Here is a 5,689-nt window from a genome sequence, read left to right on the forward strand (position 1 = left end):
TCCGAAGAAGCCCTTTCTCAACCCTTCCCATGATGCTCTGGGAGTCTGTGACAATGATAAGATGGGTAGTTCTTGGTCTTGTATTTTCAAGCCAGCCAAGCGCTCCTTGTTACGGTCTCAATATCAATTTTCATGCTTGAAGTTGTTCTTTCTATGGCCCCTGACATGCTATGAACCTTTGTATTCCCACTGTACACCACAAAACCCCATCCACTTCTATCACCCCTCCCGGCCGATCCATCCGTATAGATCACTGGGTCCTCTGGCTTGGAATGCTCCTCAATTAACTGTCGCATGTCACTGTCGTTAATGACAGAAGCACATTCCCGTCTTTCACGACCCATAGTGATGTGAACGTTGGCCAGGCTTCTGCAATCGGGGCTCAGTTCAAACCCTTTCTTTCCACAGCATATTTCATCTATGCCACAAACTTTCCTCAAAAAGTCTTCGGCTTCTGCCATCCATGAGCTACTGCGTTTGATCATGTTTCCTTTGATGCTGCTTAGGTTGTCATTCAAAGAGTGCCTTGGGTCTCCCAAAACATTCAAGTACAGCTTTGCCTATGCCACCTTATGCCTCACTCTGATGCTGGCCAGGTCAATGATGTGTTTCATACAGACAGCATGGGTGTCCTTTGTGCAACCTAGAACGGCCCTCATAGCTGCATTCTGTACTCTCTCCAACCTGTCTATCTGAGTTTTGGACAGGGAGAGAATGCCCAGACCATAGTCTATGACTGACAGAACCACCAGCTGCAATAGGAGAAAAAGAAATATCTGTTGAATTCCCGCTGAAGTCAAGGTCTTCACTACATTGATGCCCTTCTGAGCCCTGACAGAAACATTGTAAATATGTTCTTAGTCCTATTTCTACTTCTATATCCCTTTGTCCTGTCCTTTCCCACAGCTCTTCATTTCTTATTCTATCCTGCCACTTAATTCTCAGAATACTCCTCATACATCTGTTGATGAAAGTCTGGACTTAATTCAGTTCTCAGTTCTGTATTTGTTGTCTTCCAAGTTTTGCAGTCATAGAGGAGCACAGACTTGACGTTGGAGTTAAAATAAAGAGTCAAATCTTGGTGCACAGTGAGATGTTGCTTGCCTTTCAGACTTTTGATAACTGATTGAATGCTGACCTTGCCTTGGCGGTTCTTGCTTTAACATCTGCCTCGGTTCCACCTTTACCATCGATGACACTTCCAAAGCAGGTAAAGGAGTCCACTTCTTCCAGGGGAGTGTCTTACACTCTCACAGTAGGGTTTGAAACTTTTCCTAGCTTCACTACTTTTGACTTGCCTTGATGTATACGTAGGCCAACACTCCTTGTTGAGTTCCTTGGTCTTTTCTTGCATCTGAACATGTGTGTGAGAGAGCAGTGCTAGGTCACCTGCAAAGTCCAAGTCGTCCAGCTGCTGCCAAGGGATCCACTGTATTCCTTTACGCTTGCCTCTGGTGGCTTCTTTCATGACCTAGTCAATTGCCAGTATGAAGAGAAAATGTGAGAGCAAGCATCCTTGTCGTACTCCTGTCTGTACCTGGAATGGTTCTGAGAGTTGTCCTTCGTGGAAGACTCTGCAGTTTGTTCCATTATATGTGGCCTTCACAAGCTTGACCATAAAATGGTGGTGAAAAAATCGATACGAGTAGGCTCGGTCGCCACCCGGGCAAAATTCAAAATATCCTACCAACTGAAAATGTTAAGAGTCTCCCGCGTGCTCATATGACCTTATGCAGTTGCGAGCGCCGTAAAACACCAAAACAATATAGGCCTACAGCAGGGTGATAAAAAAAAATAATAAAAAAAGAAAACTGTACAATTTTTTTGTTAATATTTTCCTCCACACTGAAGTTTTTGCGATTCAAATTTGTAAACAACATTTCGAAGTCAAAAGAAATATGTCTGATATTCATTTTAGTAAAATAAACAGAAAAGTTTTGTTTTATATGTACACAGCGCGTAAATAAACAACCCATTTTCAGCTACGTCCCCATTTTTGTAACATGGCGTATTAGTTCGCATAAGGCCTACCACTAAAAATCCCAACGATTGAGCCATAATGGCATATTGCATACTACAGTAGTCTTACGAAGGCCAAAAAAAGTTGACAGACAGTTTTTCTCAAGTTTCCTTTGCCTGCTGTGATCAAGGAAAGATCGAGATATTTTTTAACTTTTCTTCACCACCAACTCATTTCGTAAGTTTCGCACCAGGTACAGAAATAATGTGAAAATGCCACTGTCATTGAGGCCTTCTTTGGTGTCAAGGGTGGAAATGGTTCCTCAGTTAGTACCTGTAGAGAATCAGAAATTAAAATTCCAAGACAAAACGACCATCAGTGGCGGGGCGCCATTGGTGCAATTGGTGCAAGCGCTCCACCTAACCCTGGTCTTCACCCCCCCCTTTCTAATTCTTCTAAACCAGTCAGTGCTCTAGATTCTAGATCTACATGACTACATCCTTGCGCTCCGTCACCCGCTGGTTGCACCAGTGAAAAGACAGACAGCGAGGATGGTTTATGCTCGTTGCACCGCTTGCAGTAGTGTCTCCTGGGAGCAAGCAGAATCTTTGCACCAATGTTATTTTTGTCACTGTAGAGAAATCTAGGCATCGTTCTTCCCGCACAAGAAGAAAGGGGCATGAAACTGCTGTTCGCAGCACCAATTTGGTGCAAGCTAAAAATTTGATCCAAGTTTCCGCGAGCCTATCTACTACACTATATTATAGTAGAGTCTACGGTAACTCAATGAAGAATGGGTATCGAAACTATTCTCTCCGTCTATTGTGTAGCAAGTCCTGGTGCTGCCCGAAGTAGATCTTGATTAAGATCTAATTAGAAATCTATAAATATTCTCAGATTGTGAGCATACTGAGTTGTTGGTACTGTTTCACTTTATTGCAGCTTTTATGTGGTTTCATCTAGAAACAGTTGTAAATATCGATAGATGTAGATTACGTGATATCCTGCTGATTCTAAGTGACTTTCTCTAGAAATCTTAATAGTAGCTACTAAGGCTATTGCCCATTTGCTCACTTTCCAATTATGCACCACCTTGTCTGCAACCCACGCGACGCCACTGACGACCATTTCAGGTCAAATACTCACACCGTTTGCACAAGGTTTGCACCCCTTTAAACGTCAACAGGGTGAAGACGTCTGTCCGTAGACGATGTCTGTTGCAACGCTCATTTCAACTGTCCGCATTCTCAGGGCTGATCTTCATATTTATGTACGACTGTACCATTTTCCGTTCGCGAAACTATCAAAAGATAACAATGTGTTCATGATTCATCGATCGTCTTGAAAAGCGCTGCCATTTCCTTGGTGACATTTCGGTTCCTTGGCAAAGCCCATAGATCTATTCACCTTTCAGGTTATATGAACTCCAGAAATGCTGTCTATTTGGGCAACCTCACCCCTCCCCCTTTTGTCTCTAGAAACAGCTCCATATTAGGTGTACAGTGTGCGTGGGTTTGAGTACTCATGGTTGAGTGGTTCCATGTATTTGGCCACCTTGAACATTACGAACGACACGTAAAAATGTGTCGAGTCCAAAGGAGGACATTATAGACCTTTGTGATTGTGTCCTTTGGTTCTCGGAATTCCAGAATTTAAAAAAAAATATTTTAAACTCTCTAGGAGAAAAGAAATATTGTTTAAAGGTTACAGGGATGGAAAATTTAGATTTTTAAAATAAAAGGAAAGTTCGAACATTATTATAGGCCGAATATATCATTATGCTAAGAGTATCGTGGAAGGAAAAGAAATCAAATGAGGTAGATCTAGTGCTTGATGAAGCCCACGTGGGACGCTCAGTTTAAAAAAACAACCAGGAAACGACAAATGCAGTTTTTGGGATACCCGAATATTAATAGTCTTGAACATGCATCTAGACCTAGCTCTCAAAACTGGCAAAATTGAGGGCAAGCGAGCAGGGGTAGGCCCAGAACATACTTAGGGAACCCAAACAAACGGGTAACAGGGAAAGATCAGGGAAAGGTAGCTTTTTTTTAGAGCATCTGAGCAATACGGAATAAATGGAGAACCATGATTGCCGATGTCAGTCGCAGATCAGGGACTGGATGATGATGATTATAGGGATGCCTTTGATACTACATATATCAAGACCAAAATTAGTACTAGATCTAGATCTAGATATATACTCTATATAATATGAACCGTTGTGACTGTACATTACACATATAGATCTATAAATCTACACTCTGTGTATCTGTATTATATTTACTACAATCTTTGGCTTCGGGATTGAACAATAATTTGGTCTATATAACATCTTGGCCTATTTTATTTTTCCAATAATTTTATTCAATGCAATGAAATAGGCCCGGTAGAACCGAATCATTCACTTCCGGTTAACCGGTTAGCGAATACCAATCGATTCATTAGCGTGAACGCAGATAAATACACTTTTCGTATTATTATCATAGGTTTGGAACACGGTTCCTAATTCTGTAGAAACATTTTACGGAAAAGTTCAGACTGTATCCTCTTCCGTCTCAACTCAACCCCTTCCACCCCACCCCCCCACCCCCGTCCAAAAATTTCGGAGCTTTTTTTGACCGGCATAAGCTTAACCCAATGAGCACGCCACATTCTCATCATTCGACAAAGCTTGTAGTTGTAGGCACGTTGTTTGGGTCATTTAAAGCACCCTAGTATTTTTTATTTGTGTATGTTGGTTAAAAATGTGTCTCCACATTACCTGCGTGTGTGTGTGTGAGAGAGACAGACAGAGAGAGAGAGAGAGAGAGAGAGAGAGAGAGAGAGAGAGGGGGGAGAGGAGAGAGACGGAAAAAGAAAAAAAACCCAGTGAGACAGAAAAGACCACGTTTTCATTTCTCTCCCACCACACAGCTGTTCACATACAGCACATGACGTCAGTAAAAGTACAGGACCAGGAATTATCCAAAATCCTCCACCGGGCATCAGAGGCGACACTGGGCAAGCGAAGGCACAGGCGCGAGGAGGCTGCACGGAAGACGGAGGAGAGGCAGACCGGAGCCGGTGTCAGAAAGTTGTGGGAGAAGCTAGGACATATGTTTAAGACTATACTCACATATTGATTGGAATAACGACGAGATAAGGAATTAAAGAAAAAAAATATACTTGTAATACTTGGAGAAAAACAAACTTAAAAAAGAAAAAGGAAAGAAAAGAAAAAAAAATAATTTAAGGTTGTTTTTTTCTTTCCATTCATGTAAGTTATTGTCATTTATTAATTAATCATAATTTATTTATCGATTGCGATATTTTCTGTTTGTTTCCGTTTTTAAACCTAGTTACGTATTGTTTGGTGTTGTTATATTGGCTATTTTGTAAGAGGGTACGGGTGTGGGGGCAGTATATAAGGCTCTTCGCTCTGGCAAACAGAAGACATGTGTTATACGGGGTGCCCACTACGGCTGGATCGGGCCGATCGCCCGACTCGATCGCCTGAAACTGAAAACAAACACGTTTGTTTTTTAGGCGATCGAGTCGCCGATCGGCCGATCCCGTCCATAGTGGGCACCCCATATTAGATTCTACTTGTACGATCTTCTAAGCACCAGTGTCCCAGTGTAATGCACCCATTTTTAATTTTAAAACACTGTCCAAAGAAGTGGCCTGGCCTGATTAGTGTGTGTTTATGAGTGTGTGGGTCTCTCTCTGTGTGTGTGTGTGTGTGTG

Source organism: Aplysia californica, unplaced genomic scaffold (assembly GCF_000002075.1).
Source record: "Aplysia californica isolate F4 #8 unplaced genomic scaffold, AplCal3.0 scaffold00031, whole genome shotgun sequence".
Classification (NCBI taxonomy): domain Eukaryota; kingdom Metazoa; phylum Mollusca; class Gastropoda; order Aplysiida; family Aplysiidae; genus Aplysia; species Aplysia californica.